We start from the raw sequence: 12,909 nt of genomic DNA on the forward strand, positions 1-12,909 counted from the left end.
AGGGAGAGAGAAGGAGAGTTGAAAATAGCAGTTCAAGGCAGCACATCTGTTGAACAGCTCAGAGTTCCATATCCACAGGCAGAACATATTCAAATGATATCATGATTGAGCAACTTTAGGTTAAAACGTGTGAGAAAAAGTATTGAACAGATGGAAGGATGGCAGGTAGGGCGACAGGTAGCCTAGCAGTTAGCGATTTGGGCCAGTAACAGAAAGGTTGCTAGTTTGAATCCCCGAGCTGACATTGGGAAAAATATGTTGAGATATGAAAAAAAAAACATTTCTATTTCACACACGTACAGGTTACCCACTTTTGCATGCGGTGAAACAGGACAAAGTGTATAAGCAACCCTTTTCTGAGGATATATTTTTATTGTCTTTCTCCCTCTTAACCACTTTCCATTTCTCTACAACAGGGTACTGTCCCAAACGAAGGGTATTGTCCCAAACGGTGCACTACTTTTCAACCAGAGCATTATGGGTCCTGATCAAAAATAGTGCACTACATCAGAAATAGGGTGCCATTTCGGACACACACAAGTGTTCTGTTCCCAAAGGAAGTATTAGATAATAAAAATTAGCATTTCTCTGATTTACTTAAGTTCTTAAGGTTAGTGTCTTTAACTTATAGTTTTTGTACACCATCTTCAAACAGCTGAAAATACAATATGTTTGGTTATGAAAAATATATTTCACAGCAGTTTAGATTGTACAATAATTCTCTACACTATACTTGCTTGTTTTGTCACAAACTGAAATGTGGCGAACTATTAGAATTTTAGCAAACAGGAAATGGCGGAGCCATGTTCCCTACTGCCCTGATTGGTGGTTGAGAGAGAGGATGAAGGAGAGAGAGAGAGAGAGAGATAGAGAGCAAGGATGAGGGAGGATAATCTTTTTTTATAAAAAAATGTATACATTTTACCTTTATTTAACTAGGCAAGTCAGTTAAGAACAAATTCTTACTTACAATGACGGCCTACCCCAGCCAAACCCAGACAACAATGGGCCAATTGTGCGACGTCCTATGGGACTCCCAATCACTGCCGGATGTGATGCAGCCTGAATTCAAACCAGGTACTGCAGTGATACTTCCAACACTGAGATGCAGTGTCTTAGACCACTGCACCACTCAGGAGCCCCTATTGAGAAGGGAAAGGAGAAAAGAGAGATTTAGAGAGAGGATGTGTGGGAGCAGAGAGAGCGGGGGAGAGAGGGAGAAGAAAGAAGGGGGATGAGAGGAGGATAGAAATGGACTGAAGAATGAGAGATGTAGGAGGTTGTGTAATTATGAATGACACTCTTCCCTCTTTCTCTCTCTGCTGATATCCAGACAATGTAGAGTGTAGAGTTCACTTCAAAAGCTCCTCTGTGGCTGCAGGTGCCTAGGACTGGGTTGACGGATACTGTACTATATAACACAATGTAGTGGTCTTACACCGCCATCTAGTGGTCACTTGAAGCTATTACCATAGATGGATTGGGGCTTATTTATTGGTACAGCTAGCTATACAGCATTTGCTATTACTGCACTGATACAGTAAATTGAGAAATAGATCTGAAAGCAGAAGCAGGTGAGGAGGAGTTTTATTAGGAACATGCTAAAGGGGCAGTCTGCGATTGGAACATCAATGTTTTGGACATTTAAATGAATCCTATACACAGAGTATACAAAACATTGACAACACCTGCTCTTTCCATGACATAGACTGACCAGGTGAATATAGGTGAAAGTTATGATCCCTTATTGAAGTCACTTGTTAAATCCACTTCAATCAGTGCAGATGAAGGGGAGGAGACGGGTTGAAGAGCGATTTCTTAAGCCTTCAGACAATTGATACATGGATTGTGTTTGTGTGACATTCAGAGGGTGAATGGGAAAGACAAAAGATTGAAGTGCCTTTGAACGGAGTATGGTAGTTGGTGCCAGGCACACCGGCATCAAATCAAATTTTATTGGTAACATACACATATTTAGCAGGATGTTATTGCGGGTGTAGCGAAATGCTTGGTCTACCAATATTTGTTTTAGTAGGGGACAGCCCTAGAGAATAATGTTATGAGTAAAGTAGGAAGCATACTTTATAAATGTGCCATAAAAGAAGTGTGTATCTGGCGACACTGTTTTATGTGTTGACTGAACAGGGGTTGATGATTGCGCGGGAAGAAATGACGAGACCGCATTGTCTGAGACCGAGTCAAAATGTATCTGAACTCGAGACCACAATCCAGTACTACAACACTGGTATTTTGTATACTCTCATAGCAGTACTACAACACTGGTATTTTGTATACTCATAACAGTACTACAACTGGTATTTTGTATACTCTCATAACAGTACTGCAACACTGGTATTTTGTATACTCTCATAACAGTACTACAACACTGGTATTTTGTATACTCATAACAGTACTGCAACATTGGTATTTTGTATACTCTCATAACAGTACTACAACTGGTATTTTGTATACTCTCATAACAGTACTACAACACTGGTATTTTGTATACTCATAACAGTACTGCAACACTGGTATTTTGTATACTCTCATAACAGTACTACAACTGGTATTTTTTATACTCTCATAACAGTACTACAACACTGGTATTTTGTATACTCTCATAACAGTACTGCAACACTGGTATTTTGTATACTCTCATAGCAGTACTACAACACTGGTATTTTGTATACTCTCATAACAGTACTACAACACTGGTATTTTGTATACTCTCATAACAGTACTACAACACTGGTATTTTGTATACTCTCATAACAGTACTGCAACACTGGTATTTTGTATACTCTCATAACAGTACTACAACACTGGTATTTTGTATACTCTCATAACATATTCCAACATCTGTGTGAAAACTGTGCGGTCGCATAGATACCAAACAACATATGCCTACTTTTCCTCGGACAAGTGAGGGTAATGCCTGTTAATTAGTGATGGTAATACCTGTTAATTAGTGAGGGTAATGCCTATTAATTAGTGAGGGTAATACCTGTTAATTAGTGAGGGTAATACCTGTTAATTAGTGATGCAATGCCTGTTAATTAGTGAGGGTCATATATCATTCACATTCTAAATACAAAATCCTATTACACACACCTCAACACTTTAACAATATAATTTACGCCGTTTGCTTGAGGAAATAAGAGAGTTTGATGCAGTTCCTTGACTGAGCTGTAGTCATCCGCAGTCTTCATCGGAACCCTGCCGTGCCCATGTCTCCAGCAGGCCATCTGAGCACCATATGGTTAGAATGGCCGCCCTTGATGCTGATTAGGAGAGGCTTTGAAGTAGACAGGCGATGTGAGAGAAGGTGTAGGGGATTAGGGTTTACACTCATCTCGTTGCAAAGTTAGCTTTCAGTTTATCTAAAATCTCACAGGAGTGGTCTGTACTGATGATGACTGAACATAGTTGAGCAGTGTAGGGAAATTACTGTTTTATCCCTCCCCTGTAGTCCCAAATGAAGTCCATTCAACTGATTGAAGATGTCACTTCAAAACAAAAAATAATCAGATAGGAACGGACCTCATCAAGACATTTTCGCTAGATGTGTTGGGTTTCTTGTGGCAGCAATCACGGAGAAAAGCATCCACGTCCTCCCTCAGCTCACATAGGCTGCTCTCCAGAGGACTCTGTGCGCAATAATGATGATTAACATGATTTTTGAATGACTTCTGTATCCCACACATACAGATAATTGTAAGGTTCCTCAGTCGAGCAGTGAATTTCAAGCACAGATTCAACGACAAAGACCAGGGAGGTTTTCCAATGCCTCGCAAAGAAGGGCACCTATTGGTAGATGGGTCAACAACAAAAAAAGGCAGACAATGAATATCCCTTTGAGCATGTTGAAGTTATTCATTACACTTCGAATAGTGTATTAATACACCTAGTCACTACAAAGATACAGGCGTCCTTTTTAACTCAGTTGCCGGAGAGGAAGGAAACCACTCAGGGATTTCACCATGAGGCCAATGGTGATTTTAAACCAGTTACATAGTTAAAATGGCTGTGATAGGAGAAAACTGAGCCTGGATCAACAACATTAGTTACTCCACAATACTAAATCTAAACTAGATGGTAACTATGTATTATTCTTGCGATAGTGAAAGAAGTTCAAAAAGTTGTACTTTGTATTATTCAACTAGTGAAATAATTTTAAATTCCCATCGATAGTCAGTAGATTTGATCATAAGTTGTGGTCAGTAGTTATGTGGTTCAGTAGTTGTGGTCAGTCGTGTGGTTGTGGTCAAAAGTTGTGTATGTGGTCAGTATTTAATGTGTGATCAGAAGTTGTGTGGTTGTGTTCAGTAGTTGTGTGGTTGTGTTCAGTAGTTGTGGTCACTAGATGTGGTAAGCAGTGATGTGGTTGTGTTCAGAAGTTGTGTGGTTATGGTCACTAGTAGGGATGCACGCTATAAAAAAGGTAAGCATATCGGAATCGGCTGATATTAGCTAAAAATGCCAACATTGGCGTCGTCCCGATGTCTAGTTTAACGCCGATGTCAAAGCTGACGTGCATACCTATATAACATTTAGGTAGGTGACGTAATGATGCCATGAAAAATACAGTGCTACACGTGCAACACAGCATTCCTAACCCTAGCCCACAATGTCTGCTGTGTGGATCTATTTTGAAGTTTCAAAGGAAGATAGGAAAAAGGCCATATGTCATATGCCACGTTTGTGCTGCTATTATTTCCTGAGGGGAGAAAGTGAAACCTTTCAATACCACAAACCTAATGACTCATTTGAAAGTACATCACCCCCAGACGTTCAGCGACTACTTAGAACAAAAGCAGTAAAAACAACTAAGCAAGTTCAAGTCCAGCAGTCATTTGAAAGAGTAAGAACATTTCAGCGAGACAACTCAAAGGTGAAATCCATTAAAAAACACCAGGATAATGGAATTCATTGCCCTTGACAATCAACCGTTCTCTGTCGTGGATGAGCCCCGGGACACACTACCAAGTAGGCGCTATTTTTCAGATGTTGCCCTATCAGTGTTACACAGTATTGCTGAAACGCACATCTATGAGCTACTTGCTGTGGGCGTCACTGCTTTTAGCTTCACGACTGACATTTGGACCAGCGATGTCAGCCCCATGAGCCTGCTGAGTCTGACAGCACAGTGGGTCGATGAGGATTTTGAATTGAGGAAAGCCGTATTGCTACCTCAAGAATGTGCTGGTTCTCATACATGTTTTAAACTTGGAAACATGAACACACTCCTAGCTCCATTGGAACAACTGACTGGAGAAAGAAGCTCATCAACTGCGTCTGCAGCAGACGTGATACCCCCCTCTGTCATGGCATTTAAACGCTCAACAAAACTGCCAACACAGACCGTGGGGTCAAAACTTGTAAAAGTACTCTACTAGAGGCTGTGAACAAGGGATTCGGTGGCATTCTCTCTGAGCCTCTTTACTGTGTTGCCACCATGCTGGATGCTAGGTACAAGGACCGCTACCCCGATGCAGACAAGAAACAGGGTTTACATGAAATGTTACAGACACAGCTGGACAAGATGGAAACGGACACAGTGCGCACTGAGGAGGACGTACGACAGAAGAGGCCACGGACAGACAGAGCTGAAACCTCCCTGCTTGACATGTAGGCCCTCGGAGTGCGGTGTCAGGAAAATAACCTCTCACTCAACGTCAACAAAGGAGATGATCGTGGACTTCAGGAACAGCAGAGGGAGCACCCCCCTATCCACAGACGGGACAGTAGTGGAGAAGGTGGAAAGTTTTAAGTTCCTCGGCGTACACATCACGGACAAACTGAAATGGTCCACTCACACAGACAGCGTGGTGGAGAAGGTGCAACAGCGCCTCTTTAACCTCAGGAGGCTGAAGAAATTCGGCATGTCACCAAAAGCACTCAGATGCACAATCGAGAGCATCCTGTCGGGCTGTATAACATTGTTGCCTGGTACGGCAACTGCTCCGCCCACAACCGTAAGGCTCTCCAGAGGGTAGTGAGGTCTACACAACGCATCACCAGGGGCAAACTACCTGCCCTCCAGGACACCTACAGCACCCGATGTCACAGGAAGGCCAAAAAGATCATCAAGGACATCAACCACTCGAGCCACTGCCTGTTCACCATGTTATCATCCAGAAGGCGATGTCAGTACAGGTGCATCAAAACTGGGACCGAGAGACTGAAAAACAGTTTCTATCTCAAGGCCATCAGACTGTTAAACAGCCATCATTAACATAGAGAGGCTGCTGCCAACATACTGACTCAAATCTCTGGCCACTTTAATAAATGGATTTAATAAAGGTATCACTAGTCACTTTAATAATGTTTACATATCCTACATTACTCATCTCATATGTATATACTGTATTCTATACCATCTACTGCATCTTGCCTATGGCGCACGGGCCATCGCTCATCCATATATTTATATGTACGTATTCTCATTAATCCCTTTACATATGTGTGTATAAGGTAGTCGTTGTGAATTTGTTAGATTACTTGATTGATATTACTGCACGGTCGGAACTAGAAGCACAAGAATTTCGCTACATTCGCGTTGACATCTGCTAACCATGTGTATGTGACCAATAACATTTGAATTGATGAGATCCTGGTTGAGAAAGAAACGAGTGAACAAATGAATGAAACAGCACAGCGAGTAAGTGAAAGAAATAGGTTTTGATTATGTTGTACTGGTACGTAAATTTACATACGTAAATGCCAACAAAATAACTTTTTGGTCAGTGTGTGTGTGTAAGTGTTTCAACTATTTAACTGTACTAGAATGTTTAAAAGGCCGAATTGTTTTAAAATTTTGCTATTGAGTTTTTTTGGCAAGGAAAATATTGGATATCGGTATCGGCCAAAAATGTCAAAAATGTCATATCGGTGTATCCCTTGTCACTAGATGTGGTAAACAGTTGTGTGGTTGCAGTCAGAAGTTGTGTGGTTGTGGTCAGTTGTTTTGGTCACTCTCCTCATAATTCAAGCCGTTGCTAGAAGAGAACAGGCGATGGGTTACTAAAACGGCTCTAGTTACAGATTGGTACACAACTTTTCCAATCCATTTTCGGGTTTGACAAGCAGAGAAGTAGGGCTGACTGGTGAAAACAGCAGGTGTTTGGGAAAAGTTGGAAGATGTGGTAATGCAGTTACTCAAACAGCTGTACCATAAGATCCGTGGTGAATATGTTGATTATGCTAAAAAAAATACGAATAGCAGAGAAGTAGCCAAAAATCCCATAAGCACTTAACGGTTTGTCTAACTTGTTGGGGTAGTGGTCAAAACGGACATTACATTTTACATATTTAGCAGACGCTCTTATCCAGAGCGACTTACAGTAGAGTGCATACATTTTATTACATACTGAGACAAGGATATCCCTACTGGCCAAACCCGGACGACGCTATGCCAATTGTGCATCGCCCCACGGACCTCCCGGTTGCTGCGACAGAGCCTGGGCGCGAACCCTGCCCAGCCTGGGCGCGAACCCAGAGACTCTGGTGGCGCAGCTAGCACTGCGATGCAGTGCCCTAGACCACTGCGCCACCCGGGAGGCCCACAACATTGTTTGCAAAAATGTTACAGAAAATGTTGTTGATGCAGTTACTTAAACTGCTCTAACTTTTTTCCCCCCAAAATGCCGAGAAGTAGACGAATGCTTGAACTTTTTGTCTAAGTTGTTGCAAAGTGGAATAATTAGCTGATTTGCGTCAAAAGTCGCATGATTTCACTGTTGGACGTGATGATGTCACAATGGGGAGCCTTAGAATGTTGAAGAAATGCCATAAAAGCCAACGGAGGACAACAAAAAAGGAAGGACAACGAAGGACAAACAAATGTAGAACGTAAACAGTATAACAGATTTCAAAAAGTTGTATACAAGCAACTCGAGTGAGACCATTCCGCACGTTTTGAAGTTTGTGAACAGCGTTTCTAGCTTAAACGGTGTAGGAGGTGTAGCGAGCTAAAGAATAACAAGTAGTATGTTGAATATATAAGATTGGGTCTCTTGCCGTGCAAGCCCCACAATGACTGAGTGAAAAGAAGGAAGCCTGTGCAGAGCAAAAATATTACAAAACATGCATCCTGTTTGCAATAAGGCACTCAAGTAAATACTTTAAAAAATATGGCACAGAAATGTACTTTTTTTTGTCCTGAATACAAAGCATTATGTTTGGGGTAAATCAAACACAACACATCACTGAGTACCAGAGGAAAACCTGGTTCAGTCTGCTTTCCAACAGACACTGGGAGACAAATTCACCTTTCAGCAGGACAATTACCTAAAACACAAGGCCAAATATACACTGGAAATTACTTACCAAGACGACATTGAATGTTCCTGAGTGGCCGAGTTACCTTTTTTTACTTAAATTGGTTTGAAAATCTATGGCAAGACTTAAAAATGGCTCTCTAGCGATGATCAACAACCAACTTGACAGAGCTTGAAGAATTTTAAAAAGAATAATGAGCAAATATTGTACAATCCAGGTGTGCAAAGCTCTTAGAGACTTACTCAGAAAGACTCAAAGCTGTAATCACTGCCAAAGGTGATTCTAACATGTATTGACTCAGGGGGTTGAGCACAGTTGAAGTCGGAAGTTTACATACACTTAGGTTGGAGTCATTTAAACAGGTTTTTCAACCACTCCACAAATTTCTTGTTAACAAACTATAGTTTTGGCAAGTCGGTTAGGACATCTACTTTGTGCATGACACAAGTAATTTTTCCAACAATTGTTTACAGATTATTTAACTTATAACTCACTGTATCACAATTCCAGTGGGTCAGAAGTTTACATACACTAAGTTGACTGTGCCTTTAAACAGCTTGGGAAATTCCAGAAAATTATGTCATGGCTTTAGAAGCTTCTGATAGGCTTATTGACATCATTTGAGTCAATTGGAGGTGTACCTGTGGATATATTTCAAGGCCTACCTTCAAACTCACTACTTCTTTGCTTCACATCATGGGAAAAATCAAAAGAAATCAGCCAAGACCTCAGAAAAAAAATTGTAGACCTCCACAAGTCTGGTGCATCCTTGGGAGCAATTTCCAAACACCTGAAGGTACCACGTTCATCTGTACAAACAATAGTACGCAAGTATAAACACCATGGGACCACACAGCCGTCATACCGCTCAGGAAGGAGACATGTTCTGTTTCTTAGAGATGAACGTACTTTGGTGCAAAAAGTGTAAATCAATCCCAGAACAACAGCAAAAAGGACCATTTTGAAGACGCTGGAGGGAACAGGTAAAAAAGTATCTATATCCACAGTAAAACGAGTCCTATATCGACATAACCTGAAAGGCTGCTCAGCAAGGAAGAAGCCACTGCTCCAAAACCGGTTTGCAACTGCACATGGGAATACGGTTTGCAACTGCACATGGGGACAAAGATTGTACTTTTTGGAGAAATGTCCTCTGGTCTGATGAAACAAAAATAGAACTGTTTGGCCATAATGACCATCGTTATGTTTGGAGGAAAAAGGGGGACACTTGCAAGCCGAAGAACACCATCCCAACCTTGAAGCACGGGGGTGGCAGCATCATGTTGTGGGCGTGCTTTTCTGCGGGAGGGACTGGTGCACTTCACAAATTAGATGACTTCATGAGGATGGAAAATGATGTGGATATATTGAAGCAACATCTCAAGACATCAATCAGGAAGTTAAAGCTTGGTCGCAAATGGGTCTTCCAAATGGACAATGACCCCAAGCATGCTTCCAAAGTTGTGGCAAAATGGCTTAAGGACAACAAAGTCAAGGTATTGGAGGGGCCATCCCAAAGCCCTGACCTCAATCCTATAGAACATTTGTGGGCAGAACTGAAAAAGTGTGTGCGAGCAAGGAGGCCTACAAACCTGACTCAGTTACACGAGCTCTGTCAGGAGGAATGAGCCAAAATTCACCCAACTTATTGTGGGAAGCTTGTGGAAGGCTACCCGAAACGTTTGACCCAAGTTAAACAACTTAAAGGCAATGCTACCAAATATTAATTGAGTGTACTTAAACTTCTGACCCACTGGGATTGTGATGAAAGAAATACAAGCTGAAATAAATCACTCTCTACTATTATTCTAACATTTCACATTCTTAAAATAAAGTGGTGATCCTAAATGACTGTAACGATTGTTCTCTTCCTCGTCTGAGGAGGAGCATGGATCGGACCAAAACGCAGCTTTTGTGTAATACATAATGAATTTATTAAACAAGACGAACACGAAGCACACTTGATAAATTACAAAATAACAAAAACAACGTAGACCGACCTGGACATGAGAACTTACATAACACGAACAGACTAAACAAACGAAACAGTCCCGTGTGGTACATACACAGACACGGAAGACAATCACCCACAAACAAACGATGTGAACAGCCTACCTTAATATGGTTCTCAATCAAAGTCGAGCAGAAAGCAGCCATTATTCAAAGTCGTGACGTCGTCGTAATGTTTAAACCAGTAGATAAAAAAAACAAAACAATGTTCACTTGACCTTCCAATGCTATGCACCTCAGAATCAAAGGAATCAAAGTAAAACACCTGCCCCTGATTGAGAACCATATCAGGCTAAATTGAAAAGAACCCAACATAGAAACACATAACATAGAATGCCCACCCCAACTCACGCCCTGACCATACTAAATAAAGACAAAATAAAGGAAATCAGGTCAGGAACGTGACAATGACCTAAGTCAGGGAATGTTTACTTGGATTAAATGTCAGGAATTGTGAAAAAACTGAGTTTAAATGTATTTGCCTAAGGTGTATGTAAACGTCCAACTTCAACTGTATGTATGGATGCAGACAATTACATAGATGGAAGCAACAATCTATCCGCAATATTAAAAAACAAAACAAAAATAAACGATTATCCAACTTGAAGGATGAGGATCAGTGGTGAAGTCTACGGCGATACGGATATCACTTATTATTGATATCTACATAGCGCATTGGGCAGGTGAATCACACTGCTGCTCTCTCATTTAGCTATTTGCGCCTTACGGATTGTGGTTGATGTGGATGGCTGTTCACAAATCTAAATGTGTATTTGAACCCAATAATGGTTGAATTCAAGAAGTTTAAGCTGCCTATCAATCATTGTTTTTGAAACCAGTGGACAGCCAGTGAAAAATGCGCTCTTACAACAGCTGCATAGTGAGGATCCCAGCCTATGGAATAAACGTGGGGCTTTTATTGCTCAATCTAATTCATGCTGGGGAAAAAATATATAATCCTTAGGCCTAATGGACACATGTTCAAACTTGCACACTTTTGATAGACTTACAAAGGGGCAATCTGTAGTTGCTACATCCATTTTTGGACACACACACACACACACGCACACACACACACAGGTAGTATTAAAAAAAATACTATTTTCCACGTTGTAGAATAATAGAAGACATCAAAACTATGAAATAACACATATGGAATCATGTAGTAACCAAAAGTGTTAAACAAATCAAAATATATTTCTTCAAGATTTTTCAAAGTAGCCACCCTTACTACACGGTTATCAAAACATCACGCCAATGTAAGGCTACACCAAACACATATTTTATTTTCAGTGTTTGTACAATTCACGCTGTGAAAAATGTATGTCGAAAAAACTATTTACAGCCATTTCCGTGTTTTACCGCTAGATTTTATGGGTATTATGACGCGTCCACTGTGACAGACTATAAATTAGTTTGATGCAAACGTCTCAGTTGGGAAATGAGCATATTATCTTATGTAGATTTTTTAAAATATTCGCATGAAAACTGTCTCAAATTTAATGCAAACCTTGCTACAGGTTTTGTTGTTGTTGATGTGACGTCATTACGTCCAGCTGTTTTTATCGTCACAAGATAGTTCAATGGAAATGCACTGCAGCAGACAGTTGCCGCATCTATTTTCTATATGACTTTTCTAAATGTCAACAAAAAAAGTCACTGTACAAGTTCATGGAAACATAGCTTATTTTGCACGAGAACCGAGAATCCTACTCATTAAGCTCCACGTGCTTAATTAACCTATGTCACTTTTGTTTTGAGCCGATTCGCCATCGCTCACGCCAGGGAGGCAGCCTGGTTCCAAAACGTATGCAGTAATTTTTCGCCTGGCGCAAACTGCCCTCTAGAGGCAGCTCGGGCTATAGCTTAGGGCAACACGACAGAAGACTGCTGTCAGACTGAGTGATCTACAACTCACCTTGCATACTAAATAACTATTTAAAAAAAATGTATTTAACTATGCAAGTCAGTTAAGAACAAATTCTTATTTACAATGATGGCCTACCCCGGCGAAACCCAGACGACACTGGGCCAATTGTGCACTGCCCTACGGGACTCCCAATCACAGCCGGATGTGATACAGCCTGGATTCAAACCAGGGACTGTAGTGACACCTCTTGCACTGAGATGCAATGCCATAGACCACTGCGCCACTCGGGAGCCCAAATAGCTACTCATTATTATATGTTATTATTACTAAATTATACGATTTTGGTTTTAGATGTCTGTTTTTTTGTCTGTATTACTTCCAAAAAGTGGAGAGAGGAAATCAGATCATAAAATGACACTTTAGAGTACTTATTTTTTGTATTTTCATTTAACCTTTATTTTTAACTAGGCAAGTCAGCTAAGAACACATTCTTATTCTTCAATTTACTAACTGAATATAATTTATAGACTTAAAGAAACAACTCAACCAACCATAACATTTACAGCTTCAAGAGCAGAACTTAAAATTCTGAACAGTTCTTTAATTTGGAGACCGTTCAATGTTATTGAACACAGAAATCTGAATATCCCGCCTATGGAATGCCTCAGTGGGCCGGAGACCATTTCTTCATCCCGAGGCTGCGGAACCCAGCCGTCTGATTGGCTTACACAGAAGGTGTCAAACTTCGA

The sequence above is a fragment of the Salvelinus fontinalis genome, chromosome 36, assembly GCF_029448725.1.
Source record: "Salvelinus fontinalis isolate EN_2023a chromosome 36, ASM2944872v1, whole genome shotgun sequence".
NCBI lineage: Eukaryota > Metazoa > Chordata > Actinopteri > Salmoniformes > Salmonidae > Salvelinus > Salvelinus fontinalis.